At 35.7% G+C, this 25301-nt stretch overlaps 1 non-coding gene across 1 annotated transcript; it reads right to left on the bottom strand.

The window, feature by feature from the left end:
- Positions 1–400: 400 nt before the first annotated feature.
- Positions 401–472, bottom strand: Trnav-uac (transfer RNA valine (anticodon UAC)). The gene has a single exon. It is a non-coding gene; the product is annotated as a tRNA-Val (tRNA).
- Between the last annotated feature and the right edge of the window lie 24829 nt (positions 473–25301).

The following is a 25301-nucleotide window of genomic DNA, read 5'->3' on the forward strand; positions in this document are numbered from 1 at the left end:
ATGTGTGTGTGTGTGTGGTGTTTGTGTGTACAGTCACAAAATAAATATTTTTAAAGGCTAAATCTCTCAAAACTAAGGGGTTTAATTATATTTGAAAAGTGAATGGAATTTGCCAAATTTCCTTCAGAGAATATTTTATAAATATACAGTCTTTTAAGCAGTTTATACATTTTTTCTTATACTACTACAACTTCCAGAATTTTTTCAGCTAGTTATAGATTTTTATTTCAAAGAAACAATATACTTTGAACTTCACAATAATTCTGCTTTTGTTTTCTACTTTATTGTGATAAAATTCTTATAAATAAAATGCAAAATATAGTTACTATCTTTCATAACCATAAATAAAGCATATGTCTGTTATTCAGGGTTTATTTTATTTTATTTTATTTTATTTTTTTGGAGTGCTGGGGATCGAACCCAGGGCCTTGTGCTTGTAAGGCAAGCACTCTACCGACTGAGCTATCTCCCCAGCCCCCTAGGGTTTATTAATTTGGCACAAATTTTCTAATGTAGGCATTGCAGGTATCTCATAGTTCCACCATGTTGTGTTGATGTCATTTTGGCCTTAATTCTGCTATGAACATAATAATTTCTTCTACTATGTGTATCCTATGTTGCACAATGTATTAATATATAACGTGTTTATTTTATACATTTATGTCATCATTTCTCTATAAGTAAATGATTGAGTTGCTTCCCGTATATTTGTTTGTGACTAACAAGCAATGAATTTGTATGTCTCATAAATATTTTCATGATTATGAACATTATTTTGGGGTATATAACTCCCCATCCTTTCTTCACATGTTAATGTTTGCCTCCTGATATTCATAATATGTAGGACAATGTGCTATAATAGTTAAAGCAGAATATAATCATAGTATATAAACATAAAACTACATATAATGCATTTGTGCCCTTTTGTTCTCTTCTTTAACAGTACTAATATTCAGAATAGGATCTCGTTTCATTAAGAATTTTCACTCTTCAGCCTTAATTAACTATATAATTTGCCATACCGATTAACTTTTGGTTTGTATTTAGACACATCCTATATTAAAATTTTAATCTATAGTTTATTTTGTTAAGTGTTATCCTCACATCATTGCCCATAATTTTCCTTTCAATAAGCTCTTGCAACTATTACATTTATTTAATATAGATTACATGTAGTTCATGTTCCATTTTACAGTCCATTTCTTTTTAAGAGATACATTTATTCCATTTACCTTTATCATTATATCAGAAAGCTTTCTCAGCTCAATATCCCATCTCTGGTTTAACAATATATTGACAGATGTTTTGTCCAACATTTTCCTACCTCTCTAATCCCTACTTCCCTATAACTTAAAAGAATTGTGGCTTAATTTTATCAGTGGTTACCTTTAGAGCATTAAATAATTAAATAATTTTTTTCAATATGTAAATTCTAGGAATGAAGAAAGTTAAGACAGGATGGATTCGGCAGCAAAGCTGAAGTCACTATAAATATGTGTTGTAGAAAAACTTTTAATACAGGGAATGGAGAGGTTTAAACCAGACTGGAAGGGAGAACTTGTGACCTTTACTGAAGCAGCAGCAGGTCATCATGCCTGCTTGCTGTACCATAGACTCTTCATACTCTCCAACTTCCCAGCTGCAGCAGAACAGAAGCAATTGTCCTGAGAAACTAATAATAAAACTAATAATAAAACGTGTGAATTTCAAGAATGTCAGGAAAGTGGTCACAATCTACCCAATCCCAAGGGCTTGGTACCTGACTATCAGCAAATGACGTTGAGAATAAGGGCTTTCTCTTGACTTTTGCCTCTTCAGTAAGGTCTTCTCATGACAGACTCTAACCCAGAACTCAATGTGGAAAGCTATTCTGGAAAATTTATTTCTAAGCACCTACTTAATGGTACAAAGAAGAGTGTAAAGGAGAGGATGCATGGATGAAGAATGAACAACACATAGGAACTTCTAAAGCCAAAGTCACTGAAATGAAAAACTAATGCTGAATGAGATGTTTTTTTTCATTTTCTCTACCTGAAATTCTTTTTCTTCCTTGAAAGTTCTAGAAGGATCTGCCAAAGATATTGTCAGTAAACTGTTTATATTATAGTTAATATATCAAAATTGCATTATAGTAAATGAATTGTTTTGCTTCCATAACTAACTATGCTTTTTTTAAATTTAAACTCTGTCATTGATTTGATAGATCTTATATTGCCAATATTTTATTCTTTCACTTCTCCATTTCCAAGTTGCTTTTATTACAATTTATTTTGTGTTGAATGGCTTGTTTCCCAGATAATATCTCTTTATTGCTCAAACTATTTTGCTAAAGACGCTGATAATTTTTCTGAATGTCTCTTGTCTTTTTTTCAGGTGTGTAATATCTAATTTATTTTCAGTTTTTTTCTCTTTTTACTTATTTTGTGCAATTTTCTTAAACTTGCTATTTATGTCATTAATGCATATGTTTAGAATATTTACTTTGAATTTTATTACCTTTTTTATGATTTTAATTCTTTTTTTACATTTTTCACCTAATATAATTTCTTATTTTAAAAAAAATTCATTTGTTTCTTCCCTATGTCTTCTTTGATAGCACTACATTTCTGCATTTTTAAAAAAAATTTATGAAATAAAGCATACATAAATGAAGAGTGCACTGCTTAAATTTACATTTAATTAGCATATTAAATTTCTAGAAGCTTCTTCCATGTTTCATTTTAATCATAGTATTTTCTTATACCATTGAATTTAGGAGAGATAATAATTCCCTTAATTTTACTATAAATACTTCATAGCAATCTTTATATTTTTTATGAAAGATGGAAGAAATGTCTGTATAGTATAAGTTTCTCTTACTATTCTAAATACAAATAGAATAATTGTGACTTTTTTCTTTCAACAATGGTTATGATTATCAAAATTTTACTTTTAGTGTTCTTCAGTATTCTCTTATTTGAATATACCACATTTATCCAATGCTTTTGAAGGGCACTTGTGTTGATTCCAGTTTTCAATTTTTATGAAAAGATACATGTAAATATTTTGTGTGTATTGTTTTCAAACTTCATTATTTTCTGCAGGGTTTCAATATGTCATGTGTATAGACATGTCCTATCATCCAGAATCTTGGTAGAAATGTACTAAGGGTCTACCAGAATGAATAAATATGAATCCCAATTTAAACAAAAACCAAAAGTAATATGGGATACATTCATAGTAGATCAATTTGGACATTGATAGGATATTCATACCAACTATGATAGTTGATGAAAGTCCACTTCACAAAGAGGCTGGGTTTAATATTTCTATCAGTAATGAATGAGTTTATTTTGTGCCACATTCTCTTCAACATCTGCAATTGCAATAATTTTCAGCTTCTGATAGGCAGGTGAGTTACCAGAGTGTATTCATGGTATTCATTTAACTATTTTGGGGAAATTGAATCTATGATCTTTTTCATTGTAAAGTAAAATGTTCAGATAGGTGTTTACATTGCAATTTGATATTAGTGTAATTTTATCTTTTTTGCATGTATCTTTTTAGTTTTAGTGATGTGCATTGAATTGAACTTTTAAATTTTATATCCCTTCCTTGTGATTATCTCTTTGTAATGTATAGCTACTTACTAAAAGAACACAAGCCTACAAAATCAAAGCTATGTTATACAGAATCACATATATAAAATATTTGTTGAGATGTGATTAATATAATATAAATATTTGTTGATTCAATTTAGAAAAATACCTTTATAGATTCCCCTTTTTCATTTATTTTCATTCATCTGAGAGGTAGGATAATAAATGAAAACAGAAAATAAAATTAGTCTTAGTTGCACATAATTGCTCATGGTCAAATGCAGGTAGCGTAAGCATGCACTTCACATGTTAGACCTTAAATCAAGCACAGTCATTAGAGATGAAATTGTCCTGCATTACATTGGAGAAAAAGCCACAGAAATACCTTTTGGACTGCATTGAAGGAAACATTGCATAATACTCTCTGAATTCTAAAAGTTAATCACAAAACACAGAACTTTTCTTTTAATGCCTTATACACATTTAGTAGTAGAAATAAAGGTCCAAAGATTTAATTTACTGAGGCAGGAAAAAAAGAAAACTATTGTTAATCAATGGAAATATTTTATTCCTTAATCATCCTTTTAGAAGGATATGCTGACTGTAATAAAGTTATCAACTGTGACTTCTTTAAATTAAAACATTAAATACCACCTTAGCAGATAAAACTTAACCAGAAATAACAGAATTCTCATCAAAAATACTATTCTCTACCATTAGAAAATGAAATCTTGGACAAGCACAATCACATAAATGCTAAAAGAGGTTATGCCAATTACACAAAACCCAGGAGAACTCTCCTGTGACTACTTAAATTGTGAAATGCTTCCATTCTCAAGAATTCTCAAACTTTCTGTTTGTCAACTGCTAGCTGTCTGGTACCTTTGTTCTGAACAAACAGGAGGTAGAATTCTGACTTTTGCTGTTCCTACAGAAACTATAGAAGGACTGAGGCTAGAGGTTGGTAAGCAGCAGAGTCAGCTCAGTGAGGAACATTTGTAGTCCATAAAACAAAACCTGAGAAGCTTAAAAATTGTCACATATTGTTGGGGGCTATGCATTGCGGACTGAGCCGGGATGGCACCTGGCAGCCAGCCAGAGGTTGCTTTGATCACATCGGAGGTGAGGAGGTTGATTAACATAAGCACACCTAGGTGATTTGTCATTGGCCATATCCAATTAAGTCCACACACACACACACACACACACACACACACACACACACACACAAAGCGTGCACAGGTGTTCCCGAGTGCTCCTGATCGTGCCTGCTCGTTTTGACCTTTACCATAATTAGGCAGCTAGCTCTTCACCTAATCTTTGCATAATTGGCGTCAGCCCTACCCTTCACCTCCTGGAGGGGATATAAGCTGGCTCTCCTGGAGCGCCGGGGTTCGAGGTTCAAGGCCCCAGGTTCGAGGTTGAAGGTTCCAGGTTCGAGGTTCCAGTTCCCAGGTTTCCTGAATCTACAATAAACTGTTCTGAATTCAAAAGTCTCACTACTCTTTTGTCCCCCGCGCCAAATTGACTCTGCTGGACGCATCAACATATAGAAATAAAGCTAAACACATTGTGTCCGCATGTGTATTTGTGGAGTTGTAGAGAAAAGGAAACATCTGTTGGGTAATTTGTTTTTGTAAGGATGTGCAGGTGGAATTCTCTTTTTTATGTCACTTAGCAATAAAATGAACAGAAATGGACAACTTTTGAATTTTCAGCAACTATGAACCTATAATACTTGTGTTAACTTTAATAATCCCAATGTAACATTTCTCAAACACTGGTATAATAAAATTAATAAGGTTGCTGTAGTTTTCATCAGGCTTTTTACTCAAATTTTAATTTCAGGAGATCTTGCTTGGCATGGGGACATGTCCTGAGAAATGTTTCTGTGTGATGCTTCTGATATTATTTTCTATAAGATTGCTTATTATGTAGGATCTGAACTCGGGCTGAGAATTTCATCTACCAATGAAATTCAGTTTACCACTGAAGACCATTCCATGCAATGAACTTCAAACACTTCTGCCACATTTTGTTACTCAGATCATGTCTTGGACTCTAACTTTATATCCTACCTTCCATGTTGTTGTGGGTTCTTAGACTTTTGTTGTGATTTTATTTATTTATTTTTTTAAAGGTATAAATCAAATTTCAGGTTTTTATTTTGTTTTGTTTTGTTTTTTTTGTTTTAATTTTTAATTTTTTTATTATTTTAAACAAATGGGATAAATGTTGTTTCTCTGTACATGGCATAAAGGCATACCATTTGTGTAATCATAAATTTACATAGGGTAATGTTGTTTGATTCATTCTGTTATTTTTTCCCTTCTCCCCCACCCCTCCCACCCCTCTTTTCCCTCTATACAGTCCTTCCTCCCTCCATTCTTGCCCGCCTCCCTAAACCTAACTCTAACCCTAACACTAACTCCTCCCACCCCCCATTACGTGTCATCATCCACTTATTAGCGATATCATTCTTCCTTTGGTTTTTTGAGATTGGCTTATCTCACTTAGCATGATATTCTCCAGTTTCATCCATTTGCCTGCAAATGCCATAATTTTATCATTCTTTATGGCTGAGTAATATTCCATTGTATATATATACCACATTTTCTTTATCCATTCATCAATTGAAGGACATCTAGGTTGGTTCCACAATCTGGCTATTGTGAACTGAGCAGCTATGAACATTGATGAGGCTGTATCTCTGTAATATGCTGATTTTAAGTCCTTTGGGTATAGGCCAAGGAGTGGGATAGCTGGGTCAAATGGTGGTTCCATTCCAAGTTTTCTAAGGAGTCTCCATACTGCTTTCCAGAGTGGCTGCACTAATTTGCAGCCCCACCAGCAATGTATGAGTGTACCTTTCTCCCCACATCCTCGCCAACACCTGTTGTTGCTTGTATTCTTGATAATCACCATTCTAATTGGGGTGAGATGGAATCTTAGGGTGGTTTTGATTTGCATTGTTGTGATTTTAAATGTTGGGTTTTTTAATGTTGTTTTTAAATACTGTTTGGGCCTGATCCATTCTGCTACATTTGATGATTTTGTCTATGAATATGTACGTCCCTTTCTTTAGAAGAGAAAAATAAAATTTGGGCCTTTCCTTTGACCAACACATGAAGAGCTGCCCCAATTTCTCCAGCCAATAGCAGAGTCAAAATCAAAGCAGAGTCCATGTACACATGAACTAGTCCCCTAGCCAGGCAGTTTTAACTAAACCCTATAAGTGAACTGCCAAATCATTGGAATTGGAATGAGTAGACTCCCAAGTACTGAGTGATTCTAGTTTATAAGGGTTGTCATAAAGTCAGGTACAGGTGTTTATAAAGGAATGATTAGAGAAACCAGAATTATTTTAAGCAATATTAATAAACAAGAGAGAACAGCCTGGAAATAAATCAGAAACCATAAAATGACCAGCTACTTCTGGTTAATAGTACAAATTGCTTAAGTTGGAGATATGTACAGGAATGGAGTGGAAGGCTGAGAACCACTTTCTAAGTTCTAATTGAAGAACAGAGATGTTCTTGTGTGAAGTCAAATACCCTGTCACTTTATAGTAATGGTGCTCACCATTAAGCTGTATATTGAGGTCACCTGGGAAGATAAAGATACTCCTTACACCTGAGTGCTCATTAAGGCAAGGATGCAGACTCTGCACGAGGACTTTTTATAAGTTATATAGTTAATTTCATCACACAATTCAGGTTAAAACCACTGTCTCTGTTGATCTCTCAGCATCCAGAAATAAACAATGGCAGGACTAAGACAGTTTGGAAATTTTGTTAATGTTTTTACCTATTAGATTTAGAAATCTATAGTCATTTATTAAATATTAGATGCTAGCTATGAGAAATATTGCTAATTACTAATTTACTTCTGTGAAGAAAGAACTTATTAATAAATTTATGAAAAATCTGGAGCCAAAAAGCCTGCACTTCAGAGGAAGCTAGTAAAATGTTGAGCAAGTCATTTACCATGTTATTTTGCTTCCTGATTGTCAAAAGATGCCAAAAGAACACCAGACCTGACTTCCTCATGGGGTTATTGAGAGTTTTAGGGAAGATGTTGACTTAATGTCCTATATTATAACCTACAGACTTTTGTAAAACATGAATTATAATTATGGTTGATTTCAACATCATCTTCATGAATAACCAGCTCTAATTTTGCAATGGAAATTATTTTTATTTTATCAGAAAATATTTATCATTTTATACTTAATTTGTGTATTGGAAATACATAGTGCTTTTTTATCAAAGGAAGTTATTTGTAAGGAAAACTAGGATTTAAAAAATCAAATGTAATGAATTATAATTGGTATGCAATAAAACTTGCATGCAATAAGCATACAGGTTGAGTTGATTTGTGAAATATAAAATCTCAGTGACCACAACAATAGGGAAGTTATGGTGAAGTTATTTTTGTTGGGATATTTGAAAACTGTAATCAACCTATACACTATTTTTCAATCTCTAATCCTCCAGAATATTTCCCCTATATATTTCCCAGAATATACCCAAGTGGCCACTGATTTTATTTTGACCATATTTTTCTATATTTTAAAATTCCACATGAATAAAAACATACAGAGTGCATTCTTTTCTGTCTTGTTGGGTTCAGCATAATGTTTGTGAAATTCATCTATGCTGCTGTATCAATATTTTGCTCAATTTTACTAATGAATTATTTTTATTGTATTGATTAACCATAGTATTCAACCCTTTTTAATTATATTAACATTGTTTCCAGTTTTTATTATCTTTAATATAGCTGATATGAATAATTGATTACAAATGTTTTAGGGGACATGTGTTTATCTTTCATAAATTATTAGGAATGGAATCCCTGGGCTATATGCTTACATTTTAAACTAAACTACCAAACAGTTTGTCAAATTAATTGCATTATTTTACATTCCTACTAGTAATTTATGAGTTCCAAGTGCTAATTATCTATTAAAGGTTTACCTGTATTTGAAAAGTTCCTATTATTGAGTTGTAAGATTATTCTTCAAATTCTATCATGGATATAAACTCTCTCTCTCTCTCTCTCTCTCTCTCTCTATATATATATATATATGTATATACATATATATATACACACATATACACACACACATACATGTATACATATAGGTATTTATATACTTATATGCATATATATCTATATACATATATAGATATATAGATGTATAGATATATTAACTGAGATTACAGTGTAGGCCACATCACCTATATATTCTATGTAATATCTATCTATATATATAGTTCTGTGTTTATCTATCATATATTAATATATAATATATGATTACCTTCAGTCTATGAATTACATTTTTGTTGGGACTAATGACACATTAATTAACTCAGGCTGACTCCTTACTTCCTGGCAGGTGAGCAAGATCAAGGCCTCAAAGGTGGTTTCAAAAGTTAATGAAGATAAATCGGACCACCGTCAGGGATTGGTTAACAACAGTTCTTGGAACATGATCAGCTTGTGCTTGCCATATAGTCCTATGGGACTCTCGCCTGCGTGAACCCCCCCAACCCCCCATTGTCCTCCGCCCAGAGGGCTGGGTACGGGCAGTCCCAGTCTGGCTTTGTTGAGAAGTGCCCCCTTCCCTTGTTGCTGGTCGAGAAGAGTAAGGGGGCTAAAGACTCCAACATCATTGAGTACATGAAATAGATTAAATATTAACTATAACCTGATTCCTCTATTCTCTGTTATTAATAACAAAAACATTCCACTGTTAATAACTAACATTAGCATTCTTGAAAGGGATAACTTCGACAGAAACTTAATGACATATTCTTTCAGGGAAATTAAAACTAAAGGGAGCATGGTGCCCTCTACCTTGCTGGGAACTGTTTTTCCTTGTTTTAAGCTATCATACAGTAAAAACATATTTCTGGAATAAGATCATTAATTATACTCTTGACGATTTTTTACTTAACTTTTCCTTGTATTAACCATGAAATGATTTAATCAATACCAAAGAAAAAACATATAAAAAGACTCTGTGAGGGCTGGGGAGATAGCTCAGCTGGTAGAGTGCTTGCCTCGCAATCACAAGGCCCTGAGTTCGATCCCAGTACCGCAAAAAAAAAAAAAAAAAAAAAAAAAAAGACTCTGTGAACAATAAAGATTCAGACTGCCTCAGACCACTTGGTGTCTCTGTGTGCTGTTTCTCCACTGCACACAGACCCCCGACTGCTGCTAGGGCTGGACCCCAGCAGTTTAGGATGCTATAACAAAATATACTAAAATAGAAAGCTTATAAACATCAGAAATTTCTTGTCACAGTTCTGGAAACTGGAACGTCCACATATGTTCCTCTTTTCTTGAGGCTGTAATGCTGGTATGATATCCTTATCCCCCTGAATGTAATTTGATGCTTTTCTCTCGCAGACTTTAAGATTCTGTCTTTATTTTGTATGTTAAGTACTTTCATTATAACGTGCCTTGGTGTGGGTCTGTTGTAATTTTGTATATTTGGAGTCCTATAAGCCTTTTGTACTTGATTTTCCATTTCCTTCTTCAGATTTGGGAAATTTTCTGATATTATTTCATTGAATAGATTATTCACTCCTTTGGTTTGTTTCTCTGTGCCTTCCTCAATCTCAATAATTCTTAAATTTGGCCTTTTCATGTTGTCCCGTAATTTTTGTAGATTCTGTTCATGATTTCTTACCATCTTCTCTGTTTGTTCAACTTTGTTTTCAAGATTAAATATTTTTTCTTCAATATCTGAGGTTCTGTCTTCCAGGTGTTCTCTCCTGTTGGTTATGCTTTCTATGAAGTTTTTAATTTCGTTTATTGTTTCCTTCATTTCAAGGATTTCTGTGTTTTTTTTTCAATATCTCTAACTTTTTATTGAAATAATCTTTGCTTCCTGTATTTGCTCTTTTAACTGTCAATTGGTGCAATAATTCAATGCCTGTGTTTGCCCTTTCATCTCATCATTCAATGCCTGCATTTGCTCTTTCATCTCCTTGTTTGCATCCCTGATCATTTTAATTATGTACATTCTGAACTCCCTTTCTGACATTTCTTCTGCCATGCTGCTATTGGATTTTTTTACTATACCATCTAGGTTTGTTTGGGACATTTTCTTCCCTTGTTTTCTCATATTGCTCAGGTATCTACACCTCTAGTTGTGAAACTCTGGGATATGGCAGATTTCCTCTATTGACTAATATTTTCTCTGTAGATTTCCAATAACTCACCTCTTAGCCTTCAGTAGCCTGATGTCTTGGAGGAACTTGATAATGTGATGCTTCACTAGGGAGTTGCCTCTGTAGGGGTGGTGGCCTTCAGGTGGCGTATATTCCCTGTCAGTGGGCAGATGTGCCTCCACTTGTTGACTGATGATCAGTCAAAGGGGACTAGACTGCAGACTGGGGCACGTCTGGTCTGGGTCTGTGTCTCTGGTTCTACTGCCCTGGAGGGAAAGCCTCACCCAGCCGGGAAGACTTACCCAGTGGGGAAGTTTTGCTGGGCAGCTCTCCTCTGAGAAGTTTCCTTCAGTCCGGAACTATCACCTGGACTGGGAAGCCCTCCTCTGCGATGTTCCCAGGGGTCCTGACCTACCACCTGGGCTGGGGAGCCCAGCCCTATGAGGGATTCCCTGGCTGAGCGGCCCTCCTCTACTATGTTCCCTGGGGACCAGAGCTACCACCTGGGCCACAGACCCTCACTCTGCATTGAAGTCTCTCACTGTGTGACCCTCCTCTGCAATGCTCCTGGTTGACTGGGTACTCGGCTCCAACAGGGGTCTCTCACTGGGCCACTCTATTCCACGAAGTTCCCTGTGTTTTGGGGCTACTGCCCCATCCAGGGAACCCGACCAGTGAGAGAGACTCACCCAGTGGTTCTGAGTTGGTCCCGAGTTTCTCAATGCCTCTTCTTCTTGACTCCTCAGTCTTGTCAAAGGTCCTCTAGTCTCCTGTTGGTGTCTCAGGAAGGGAGCTGCCTTTCTAATGATGATGGCCACACCCTCAGGAATAATTCAAAATGCCTTCACCAGCCTATAAAGGAGCCTCTGGCTAGCTCCAAGATGCAGGGGCTGGCTCATCTGCGGGTTGGCTCATCTGCCGGCTTGCTCCAAGACGGTGACAGACCTCAGCATGGTGGTGGGGCAGCGTTGCTCAGTGATGGTCTCTTTCTTTGGCCTGGTGGTTGGGTGGGTTGGCTGCCCACTGCCTAGCTCTGCAAGGCAGGTTGTTTGGGTGCCTGCTTGCTACCTCTGCAATGCAGGCAGCCTGACTCACCTGCCAGCTCGCCAGCTTGCTCCATGACTGTGTCTAACCAGTGATGGCGGTGTCCTGGGTGAAGGGGTCAGGCGGGGTCTCTCAGTGATCAGTAATTTGTTTCTTAATTCATAAAATATATCTGAGCATTACTGTTAGCAACACACTGAGTTAGGCAATTCCAAGGGTGAGTCTGACCCTTCATGAATCCTACCTTCTAGAAGCTTCAACATAAAGAGAAGTGAGTTGTAACTACTTTGTTTCTGTCCCTCAGTTGAGTGAGAAGATCAATGTTTCTCCAGAATTTACTACACGAGATACCAGGCTAAACACTCTGCACATTTTTGGAGGAGTAGCTTACCCTCTGACAGGTACACAGGGCATCAGTTCACCAGGGAGCTGCTTGTCTGGTTCCATCATCCTGAAGGTAAAAATTCCACAAACTCATAACTCTGCCTTCAGTCTCTCAGAACTCAGCCACATGGAAATAAGACTGATCTAGACAACTAATGATAAGACACTCCTGGAAGGGAGAAGTCTCAGCTTCTTAGGTCCTTCAGCTCTGGCTAACCCACCAGATAAAAGCATCCTCAGAAGCGAAACCCTCAAACCTGCTTCACAATCTATAAACTTTTGAGACATAATAAATCACAGTTTTAAAAAAGAAAATTTTACAAACCCTGATTGGAACAGATAATTAAAAGTTCATTTCCTGCACCCTACTTTCCCCCAGGGCAGTCAAAACTTTGAATTTGCATTTAATTCAGTGGATAAACCACCAAAAGAGAGATGATTTCTTTTTGGTATGAGATGGAGGAAGTAAAGATACAAACTTAGTTTTGGAATCAAAGCCTAAAAGTGCCTGATTAATTCATGCCTAGGTTCACACTATGTTATCTTTAAACAGAGCAGATAGGAAAGAAAAGGATATGTATTGATACTCTTGCATTCATAGTTCCTTTATGTACAGTTCAGTGGGAACTAACTAATCAGTAATGGTTACAGCATTTTTCTGTATTACTAAACCAGAAATGAGTGTTCATGGAAATGCCACTCTATAGTTAAGAGAAACATAAGTAACAGTGATCAATTTGACATTTTAAATAGGAGACACATTTTCTTTTGATTCAATATAAAATTTCTATGCAACATGCAATTATGTTTTACACCAGATTTCAGGCGTCCTTAATTAATCTATCAATTATTTTGTTGCTGTCACCTAAAATACACTTGGTTACTCTTCTAAGAATGTCATTAGCCTGTCTTCATAAAGTTTGGTGAACCAATCAACAAATGATGTATCATCAAGCAAAACATATAGGGGGCAAGAATTTGAAATTGCACCTTAACACAAAGTTGTATTTATGGAAAGAAGAATAGTATACACTATCAAATTCCTGGGGTAGAAGTTGAGCTAATATGAATACTTTAACAAGCTTGATCAACTATTTTGATTTTCCTGGGATGAAGGAGTACTGAAGACATTGGAATCTCAGTGCTAAAATAAGAAATTCCCTGACAAATCAGGTTTAATTGGTCATCCTACCTCTTTGTTCATATATTTGTAGTGGTAATTGAATAAAATTATGCTTATTAAAATATTAGACAAAGGGGAGTGAAGGGCAAGGGAGGGGGAATGGGAATAGGAAAGATAGTAGAATGGATCAGATGTAAATTTCCCATGTACATATATAAATACCAGTGAAACTCCACATCTTGTACATCCTCAATGGAATGCAAATTAGAATAAGTTATATTCCACCTATGTATAATATGTCAGGTTACACTCTACAGTCATATATACTTAAAAGAATAAATTAAAAAGCATATCTTAATAATAGTTGGTATTTACAAGTATTCAATAAGCCAGGTACAGAAAAAGAAGTACCACATGAACTCACTTACATATAGAATCTGAAAAGGTTGATCTCACAGCAGTTGCTACCAGAGATTGGGCACAATAAAGGGGAAGGAGAGGAGGGGAAAGATTGGTTAATGCCACTAAGTTACAACCAAAGAGAAGCAAGAAGTTCAGGTGTGTTATTGTACTGTCATGTGGCCATAAATAACAATGTACCACATATTTAAAAAGCTAAAGGAACAGCTCTGGAAAGTTTTCACCACAAAGAAATGATAAATGTTTGAGGAGATAGACATGTTTGATATGACCTAAACTCTACATGCACATATCAAAACATCACAGTTCCCATTAATATGAACCATTTTTACATTTTTATGTATCAGTTAAAATAAATTTTATTTTACAATATCAGCTACTATTATGGTGCTTACCAGGGGCAGGTGCTGTGCTAAGCAGTTTTGCATGAGATCTCAATATTCCTGAATGTATCAATTTGCATAACTGACATCAGGGGGAGCTCAGAAGGGGAATGCAGTTGGTAACCAAAAATACCCTCTTCTGTGGGCCTCTGGATGGAGGCCACTTACCCACAAAACTGCAATAGTGGGAAGAGTTGGAGAGGGCTGCTTGGTGCCCCAAAATAGGTTACTGAGCAAGAATAAGGGAAGTTGGAGTATTAGCTACAGTCAAGTAAACTGTATTTATTACTGATAATTATATTAAAATAAGTAAAAATTATATTACAAATTATTATTATAATAGTAAAGTACATGTATAGTCTAATAGCACATTATATGTTGCATACATAGTATGAATATATATTCAATATTAATTATATATACCATAAAATTCTCAAGTGAACCACTCAAAATATACCTTTAAGCTTTTGCTTCCTTGGCTGCAAAATGGTGATAAAAGTATCCCTTTCTTCATAGGAAGGGATTTTTTCAAAGATTAAATGCAATAACTGATGCACACCACTTTTCATGTATTAAGTCCTGAATATACTTATCAATTAGCATTTTACTTTTTCATGACAGATTTATTGAGATATAATCCACACACCATATAATTCACCCTGTCAAAATGAATTGTATTTAAGTATCTCACTGATGTTCAGCATATTGATAGTCATGGGACCATCAACCTGATCAACTTTAGAAAATCTTTCTCAAAAAACCGCTGTGACCTTTAACAATCATCCTTCATTTATTCTCAACACCCAGGTTTAGACAGTCACTATGTAGAATTACCTATCCTGGATATTTCATACCATATTAAAAGAGTCATTCAATATATGGTCTTTTGTGACTGTCTTCAGTCACTTCAAATAATATTTTCAAGGTCCATTCATGTTGTACCAACCATAGGTAAATCATTTCTTCTCAATGGTGAATCATGCTCCATTGTATCTATGTAATGCATTTATTTATCTGTTTGTAAGTTGTGAGCATTTATGTTTCTTTTTATATATTATTGCACATTTCAGCCACAAATTTTGTATACTTCTCATTTTTCTTGGTAACATATTGGGGATATTCATAGAAGTATGATTACTGGGTCACCTGTTTGATCTTTTCAGGAACTGTTAGCAATTTTCCCAAAATAAATGTACCATTTTGTATTTCTGCCAGTAGTCCACAAGGATTCTAAGTTCTCCACATCCTTGCCAACATTGATCATTATCGTCACCTTTTATTATAGTCATCCTAGTGACTGGGAAGTGGTATATCGATGTGATTTTGATTTCATTTCCCTAATAGTTGGTCATATCAAGCAAATTTTCATGTGCTTATTGACATATTCAATGGGTATACATCTATTCAGATACCTTTCTTTTTTTAATTGGGTTATTTGAATTAGATACAATTAATATTAAATTATCTGTTCATTCAATCAGAACTTCAAGAAGCTTAATGTGTTCCAAGTACTTTACAATATCTAATATTTCAAAACTAATCATTCAAATTATATTCAGAATCCCTACTGTTCTGATTAGGACACTCAGTATCAGAAAAAAATGGAGCTATTCACTGAGTAAAACAAGTGACAATTTCAGGAATGCCTATTCAGCTAAAACAGAAGCCCCCAAAACGTGACAATTCTTCTGATACTAGATCCACCTGAGAAGACTGTAGTACATGAGCTTATTCCTGTGTTCTGCCACCTTCTATGATCCTGCTTTAATGGTTCCCCCTACACAGAGAATAACATTTCAACTTCTCAGCCAAAAACCCAAAGCTCACCCATTCTTGAAACACTCTGCCATCCCAGTCTCACTTTATGCCACTCCCTAACCCTGCACATTACACAGACATTAAACCACAACTTTAACAGTTTCATAAAGGAAATTTATACTTTCCTTCTTCCAGAAAAATTCTACTGAATCCATGGATATCATTTCAAAAGTCATGGTCATCTCTGCTAAGTTCACTTTGTGCCCTGCAGTGACATTACTTTCTCTTTTCTGTGCATACACTTCTTCATATAGCCAGTACCTTGTGAACCTAGTGTTTTCCTGATGTGCACAGCAATAAGGGCACATAGTGGACATGGTCTGCTTCCTGGCCCTAGAGAGAGTTTAAAGTCTACTACTATATGTTTCTACCATTGTCCTATACACTGACTGAGCCCCAAGATTATATCATTATGTTTTATAACCTTAACAACAAGCATAATCCTTGGAAAAATTTGGATCATAAAAAAGAGAAGTTTTGATATCATCCTGGAGTTACCAATTCTCATACATTCCATAGGAAGATAGACTGTTTTGATAATAATGATAATGGCAAGAGACAGTAGCAATATGCTTCTGAGAACAACACAGCAACACTTCCATACCAGTTTTAGAATAAAGCAATATAACATTAATGTGAAGGTGTAAGTATACGATAAATATACAAAGCTGTAAACAAGTGATAAGTTTTGTCTTGATTTTGTGAGCTAACTATAAAGAAGATTATAATTAAGGGTTCATTTCATATAGTGCCAACAAGCATTCTAATCAACATTGATAGCATTAACAACAATTAACATTGGTAAACTACAAGGATTCTATTTTAAATTTCAATGAGTCAATAAATTCAAGATGGAACTTTGGGAATAAATGATAAGAGGACTTCACCACTTTCCTGAGCAGTCACCTAAGATATGGATCCAGGGACTTCATTGAGGCAGAAGCAATAATGGGATATGTGAAGAGTTGTTAAACTTCACAAATGATATTTGTACTCTGGTGTAAAGTACAAAATTATTCTTAAGAACTTTTGATATTTGATAGGTGAACTTATTTTCATTCTAAACAAATGGGATACATGTTGTTTCTCTGTTTGCACATGGAGTAAAGGCATACCATTTCTGTAATCATAAAATTACATATGGTAATGTTGGTTGATTCATTCTGCTAATTTTTCCCTTCGCCCACCCCTTCCCACCCCTATTTTCCCTCTATACAGTCCTTCCTTCCTCCATTCTTGCCCCCCTCCCTAACCCTAACTCTAACCCTAAAACTAACCCCTCCCATGCCCCATTATGTGTCATCATCCATTTATCAGTGAGATCATTCTTCCTTTGGTTTTTTGAGATTGACTTATCTCACTTAGCATGATATTCTCCAATTTCATCCATTTGCCTGCAAATGCCATAATTTTATCATTCTTTATGGCAGAGTAATATTCCATATATATGCCACAGTTTCTTTATCCATTCATCAACTGAAGGGCATCTAGGTTGGTTCCACAATCTGGCTATGGTGAATTGAGCAGCAATGAACATTGATGTGGCTGTATCTCTGTAGTATGCTGATTTTAAGTCCATTGGGTATAGGCCAAGGACTGGGATAGCTGGGTCAAATGGTAGTTCCATTCCAAGTTTTCTAAGGAATCTCCATACTGCTTTCCAGTGTGGCTGCACTAATTTGCAACCCCACCAGCAATGTATGAGTGTACCTTTTTCCCCACATCCTTGCCAACACCTGTTGTTGCTTGTATTCTAGATAATCGCCATTCTAATTGGGGTGAGATGGAATCTTAGGGTGGTTTTGATTTGCATTTCTCTTATTACTAGAAATGTTGAACATTTTTCAATATGTTGTTGATTGCTTGTAGGTCTTCTTCTGTGAAGTGTCTGTTCATTTCCTTGGACCATTTGTTGATTGGGTTATTTGTAGTCTTGGTGTTGAGTTTTTTGAGTTCTTTATAGATTCTGGAGATTAGTGCTCTATCTGAAGCATGATTTGCAAAGATTTTCTCCCACTCTGTAGGCTCTTTCTTCGCATTGCTGATAGTTTCCTTTGCTGAGAGAAAGCTTTTTAGTTTGAATCTATCCCAGTTGTTGATTCTTGCTTTTATTTCTTGTGCTATGGGAGTCCTGTTGAGGAAGTCTGGTCCTAAGCTGACATGTTGAAGATCTGGACCTACTTTTTCTTCTATAAGATGCAGGGTCTCTGATCTGATTCTGATGTCCGTAATCCATTTTGAGTTTAGTTTCCTGCATGGTGAGAGATATGGGTTTAGTTTCATTCTGTTGCATATGGATTTCCAATTTTCCCAGCACCATTTGTTGAAGAAGTTTTCTTTTCTCCATTGCATATTTTTGGCACCTTTGTCTAGTATAAGAAAATTATATTTATTTGGGTTTGTGTTCGTGTCCTCTACTCTGTACCATTGATCTACCTGTCTATTTTGGTACCAATATCATGCCGTTTTTGTTACTATTGCTTTGTAGTACAGTTGAAGTTCTGGTATTGCAATACCCTCTGCTTCATTTATCCTGCGAAGTATTGCTTTAGCTATTCTGGGTTTCTTATTCTTCCAGATGAATTTCATGATTGCTTGTTCTATTTCTGTAAGGTACATCGTTGGGATTTTAATTGGAATTGCATTGAATCTGTATAGCACTTTTGGTAGTATGGCCATTTTGACAATATTAATTCTGCCTATTCAGGAACATGGGAGATCTTTCCATCTTCTAAGGTTTTCTTGAATTTCTTTTTTTAGTGTTCTGTAGTTCTCATTTTAGAAGTCTTTCACCTCTTTTGTGAGATTGATTCCCAAGTATTTTATTTTTTTCGAGGCTATTGTGAATGGGGTAGTTTTCTTAATTTCTCTTTCTGAAGATTCATCACTTATGTATAAAAATGCATTAGATTTTTGAGTATTGATCTTATAGCCTGCTACTTTACTAAATTCACTTATGAGTTCTAAAAGTTTTACTTTACTAAATTCACTTATGAGTTCCTGGTACCTTGAAGTATATAATGATATCAGCAAATAGGCATAGTTTGAGTTCTTCTTTTCCTATTCGTATCCCTTTAATTTTTTTGGTCTGTCTCATTGCTCTGGCTAGAGTTTCAAGGATGATATTGAATAGGAGTGGTGAAAGAGGTCATCCCTGCCTTGTTCCAGATTTAAGGGGGAATGTTTCCAATTTTTCAGCATTTAGAATAATATTAGCCATGGGCTTAGCGTGGATGGCCTTTACAATGTTAAGGAACGTTTCCACTATCCCTAATTTTTCTAGTGTTTTGAGCATGAAGGGGTGCTGTATTATATCAAATGCTTTTTCTGCATCTATTGAATTAATCATGTGATTCTTGACTTTAAGTCTGTTGATATGGTGAATTACATTTATTGATTACCTTATGTTGAACCAACCTTGCATCCCTGGGATGAAACCCACTTGATCATGGTACACTATCTTTTTAATATGTTTTTGTATGTGATTTGCTAAAATTTTGTTGAGAATTTTTGCATCAATGTTCATTAAGGATATTGGTCTAAAATTTTCTTTCCTCGATATGTCTCTGTCTAGTTTAGGTATCAGGGTGATATTGGCTCCATAGAATGAGTTTGGAAGAGTTCCCTCCTCTTCTATTTCATGGAATACTTTGAGAAGTATTGGAAGGAGCTCTTCTTTAAAAGTTTTGTAGAACTCGGCTGAGAACCCATCTGGTCCTGGACTTTTGTTTGTTGGTAGGCTTTTGATGACTTCTTCTATTTCATTACTTGAAATTGGTCTATTTAAATTGTATATGTCCTCCTCGTTCAGTTTAAGCAATTCATATGTCTCTAGAAACCTGTTGATGTCTTTGAAATTTTCTATTTTGTTGGAGTATAGATTTTCAAAATAGCTTCTAATTATGTTTTGTATTTCAGTCGTGTCTGTTGTGATATTTCCTTGTTCATTCTGAATTTTAGTGATTTGTGTTTTCTCTCGTCATCTCTTTGTTAGTGTGGCTAAAGGTTTATCAATTTTGTTCATTTTTTCGAAGAACCAACTATTTATTTTGTCAATTTTTTGTATTGTTTCTTTTGTTTCAATTTTGTTGATTTCAGCTCTGAGTTCAACTATTCCTGTCTTCTTCTACTTTTGGTGTTGGTCTGTTCTTCTTTTTCTAGGGCTTTGAGATGTAGTCTTAGGTCGTTTATTTTTTGAATTTTACTTCTTTTATTAAATGTGCTCCATGAAATAAATTTTCCTCTAAGTACTGCTTTCATAGTGTCCCAGAGATTTTGATATGATGTTTCTTTGTTCTCATTTACCTCTAAGAATTTTTTAATTTCCTTCCTAATATCTTCTGTTATCCATTCATCATATAATAGCATATTGTTTAATCTCCAGGTGTTGGAGTAGTTTCTATTTTTTACTCTTTCATTTATTTCTAACTTCAATGCATTATGATCTGATAGAATACAAGGTAGTGTCTCTATCTTCTTGTATTTGCTGACATTAGCTCTGTGGCATAATATATGGTCTATTTTAGAGAAGGATCCATGTGCTGCTGAGAAGAAAGTGTATTCGCTCTTGTTTGGATAGTATATTCTATAAATGTCTGTTAAGTCTAAATTATTGATTGTGTTATTGAGATCTATGGTTTCTTTGTTCAATTTTTGTTTGGAAGATCTGTCCAGTGGTGAGAGAGGCATGTTAAAATCACCTAGTATTATTGTGTTACGGTCTATTTGGTTTCTAAAATTGAGAAGGATTTGTTTGACATACATGGATGAGCCACTGTTTGGGGCATAGATGTTTATGATTGTTATATCTTGCTGATTTAGCTTCCCTTAAGCATTATGAAATGTCCTTCCTTATCCCTTCTGACTAACATTGGCTTTAAGTCCACATTATGTGAGATGAGTATGGATACTCCAGCATTTTTGCTGAGTCCATGTGCATGGTATGTTTTTCCCCATCCTTTAACCTTTGGTCTATGGGTATCTCTTTCTATGAGGTGAGTCTCTTGCATGCAACGTATTGTTGGATCTTTCTTTTTGATCCAATCTGCCAGTCTATGATTTTGATTGATGAATTCAGGCCATTAACATTCAGGGTTATTATTGAGATATGATTTGTATTCCTGGTCATTTGGTTCATCTTTAAAATTTTATTTATTTATTTATTTATTTTTTGACACATCTTGGTTCCTCCTTTATTTGACAGTTCATTTAGGATAACTCCTCCCTTTTCTGATTTGCTTCTTTGTTTTTTATTTCTTCCTCATGAAATATTTTGCTGAGAATGTTCTGTAATGCTGGCTTTCTTTTTGTAAATTCTTTTAGCTTTTGTTTATCATGGAAAGATTTTATTTCATCGTCAAATTTGAAGGTAAGTTTTGCTAGGTATAAGATTCTTGGTTGGCATCCATTTTCTTTCAGAGCTTGAAAAATGTTGTTCCAGGCCCTTCTAGCTTTTAGGGTCTGGATTGAAAAATCTGCTGATATCCATATTGGTTTCCTCCTAAATGTAATTTGGTTCTATTCTCTCACAGCCTTTAAAATTCTGTCTTTATTTTGTATATTAGGTATTTTCATTATAATGTGCCTTGGTGTGGGTCTGTTGTAATTTTGTGTATTTTGAATCCCATAAGCCTCTTGGACTTGATTTTCCATTTCATTCTTCAGATTTGGGAATTTTTCTGATATTATTTCATTGAATAGATTGTTCATTCCTTTGGTTTGTTTCTCTAAGCCTTCCTCAATCCCAATAATTCTCAAATTTGGCCTTTTCATGATATCCCATAGTTCTTGGAGATTCTGTTCATGATTTCTTACCATCTTCTCTGTTTGTTCAACTTTGTTTTCGAGGTTAAATATTTTGTCTTCAATATCTGAAGTTCTGTCTTCCAGGTTTTCTATCCTATTGGTTATGCTTTCTATGGAGTTCTTAATTTGGTTTATTGTTTCCTTCATTTCAAGGATTTCTGTTTGTTTTTTTTTTTTTTCACTCTCTCTACCTCTTCATTGAAATGATCTTTTGCTTCCTGTATTTGTTCTTTTAACTGTAGATCGGTGCGATCATTCAATGCCTGCATTTGCTCTTTCATTTCATTGTTTGCTTCTCTTATCATGTTAATTATGTACATTCTTAACTCCCTTTCTGACATTTCTTCTGCCATGCTGTCATTGAATTTTATTGATGTAACATCTAGATTTGTTTGGGGCATTTTCTTCCCTTGTTTTCTCATATTGTTCAGGTATCAGTGGACTGCTGATATGTTGCAGATTTTCTCTCTTGACTTATAATGTCCCTGAAGGTTGCTAGTGTATCCCCTCTTAGCCTTCAGTATCCTGAATTCTTGGAGGAAGTTGATAATGCGGTGCTCCCCAAGGAAGCTTCCTCTCTAGGAGTGGTGGCCTTCAGGTGGGTTATATTCCCTGCTAGTGGGCAGAGGTGCCTCCACTTGTTGACCAATGATCAACCAAAGAGGAACTAAGCTGCGGGCTGAGGCAAGGTCTGTTTGTGCCTGTGTCTCTGGTTTTACCATCCTTGTGGGAAAACCTCACCTGGCAGGGAAGACTCACCCGGTGGGGAGGTCTTGCTGGTCAGTTCCCCTCTTGGAGGTTCCCCTCAATCCACAACTACCACCAGGGCAAGGCAGCCTTCCCAGGCAACATTCCCAGGGGCCCAGACCTACCTCCTGGGCCTGGGAGCCTTGCCCTTCACAGACGAGTCTCCTTAGGCTGCCCCTTCTCACAGAAGCTGCCCGCAGTCCTGGAACCTTCGCTCCACCCTTCAGCTTGTCTCTGTGCAGCCCTTCCACTGAGAAGCCGCCTAGGTCCCCAGACCATGCTTTGCACCTAATTGCCTGGCTATGCGGCCTCTCCTCTTAGCAGCCACCTGGAGACTCGTACAGATGCTCCAAGCCCCAGTGACCCGCCGCACGCCTCTTCCTCCAGGCAGCCATCCAGTGTTCTGTGTGGTCACTTGGAGACCAAGCAACTCACTGCACACCTCCTCCTCATCAGGGCAGTCCCCCACCCCATTGTTCAGGAGGTTGCTATGAGTCCAAACAGCTGGCCACCCAACTCTTCCTCTGTGCAACCGCCAGAGCCCCAGTGGGTTGCTCCGAAACCAAGCATTGTGCTGAGTGGCCTCCAATACAAAGCTCCCAGTTGTCTATGTTCACTGCTCCAGCGGGGGGAGGGGTATCTTGCCGCCTGGGCTGGGCAGTTTTCCTCTGCAATGTTCCCAGGGGCCTGGACCTACCTCCTGGGCCTGGAGCACCCCCTTCGCAGACAAGTCTCCTTAGGCTGCCGATAGGTGAATTTTTAACTTTATAGGTTGAAAAAAAGATATTTTATTTAACTGAGCACATTAACAGACTAAAAACTCAAAATAAAAGCTGATAAACAGAGTCCTTTGAAAATTTCACCTTCAACTTGCAATATTTCCATAAATTTGAACAAAGATAGATAGTTTTAAGTGAATGTCACTAATTAAGAGACTGAATCAAACAAAAGACTAATAAAACATTATGTACAAAGATAGGCACATTAGCATATCCTATCTCATATCTCCCTTTCAATGACATGAAGACAAATAGTCCCAATTACACCTGAAGCAATAATATAACCAAGGTAATAAATCATTTGAAGAAACCTAAGGGGGCTTCTTTTTAAACACATTGATTTAGATATTAGGCCTGCATTGAAATATAAACATAAAATGGAATCAAATTTGTTGTGATTATGTATCATTTAAAGAGTTGCCTTTCTTTCCTAGAAAAAAATTAATCAGCAGGTGGATATGTAACTGTTTTCAGAATGCATTTGTTTAAAAAAAGAAAAAAAGCTTGTCAGATTGCTATTAGAAAACTTTCTTTCAATCTTTCAATTGTCCACTAGAATAGATATTTATCCCCAGAAAGGCACATGACAAGTTCTAAAACCATGTCAAAAGTAGTTTAATGCTTGGGTGTTGAAATTTTTTTCTTTCCTTCTTTTGTCCTTTAAAAGAAGACCTAGAAGATATTTTTTCAATTAATTTAACTATGAAGTCTTATCTTCATGATGTTCAGAGTTAACATTATGGAGAAAAATTTCACTATAGGGAAGCCAAGTCAAGAAGAAACAGCACTGAGCAGCATTCAGCTTGAACTACACAGGGTGATGCTATCCAGTTTTAGAAAGGTCACCAGATAGAGGACTTGGTAAGGAACTGTATGTCTTCTGTTAGGTGAGTCCCCAGAATTGTATAATTCAGAATGTTCCGTATCTCAGGTTGATAGCCACTACTGCTTTGGTACACAGCTTTGCTACACAGAGCTAAGACATACTACAGAATAATGTTAGTTATTAACTTGAATCTTAAGAATTTTAAGTTATAAAAAACTTATTTTTAAAAATCAAAATCTTGTTCTAACTCTTCAAGCTATTAGAATCATGCCAATAGTATATTTTTAGATTATTATATGATTTTTTTTCTCTAATGGGATCATCAAGTTCCCCACTGCCATGGTTGAAATTTTCCACTGTTCTTATGCACAAAATATTTTATACTTAGGTAAACTAAAAGATATCATAGTAAGGTGCTGATTGACAGTTGAATTATTAATCACATGAATGCCCAGAATCTACAATCTATATGAAGAACATATAGTTTAAAACCCACTGACTAAATGTCTGAATAACCCATTTATTCAATATTGATTAGATTACTACTTGCCTATTGTGTGAAGTGCTGACTTTAGGAAATTTATTTATGTCCCTTAAAAACAACTTCTTTTTGTTTATTTACTGTGCAACCTTTTGAGGAAGTATTATGAACCTATGGGATGACTCAGATTCTTTGAATAAATAAAAATTCATGGTATCATAATAACAATGACTATTTTCTTACTACCATCTTCTACATAAAATTCACATCTTTTCTAAACTACATAAAAAAAGGGATATACAATTTTTAAAAGTGCTTCTCCTTGATAGACAACACATCTAATGTACTGGCAATCTTCTCAATTTCCCCTATTATTCTTTTCTTTCCTCCTCTTTCTCAACATCTCCCCATTCTTGCTACACATAACCACAGAAGTAGTTAAGAGACCCAGAAATGACCAACCAAATGTTCTATCAGTTCTATTAATATCAGTAAGCAACAACAACTAAAAAGTATAAATCCTGTCTAGTCAGTGTCTTCTGGGATTACTAATATGGTACCAGGGGAAATATGCTCTCTTATCCTGGAAATGCAGCACTCCTATGTCCCATACTGCATTAATAAGGGTAACTTTAATAGGCTACAAAGAGATCAGTGCACAGTCAGAAGCAGAGAAAATAAAAGATAAGAGACTGACAAAGTGTCACTGAGTCCCCACTCCCACCTCCA

Source organism: Sciurus carolinensis, unplaced genomic scaffold (genome assembly GCF_902686445.1).
Source record: "Sciurus carolinensis unplaced genomic scaffold, mSciCar1.2, whole genome shotgun sequence".
In the NCBI taxonomy this organism is placed as follows: domain Eukaryota; kingdom Metazoa; phylum Chordata; class Mammalia; order Rodentia; family Sciuridae; genus Sciurus; species Sciurus carolinensis.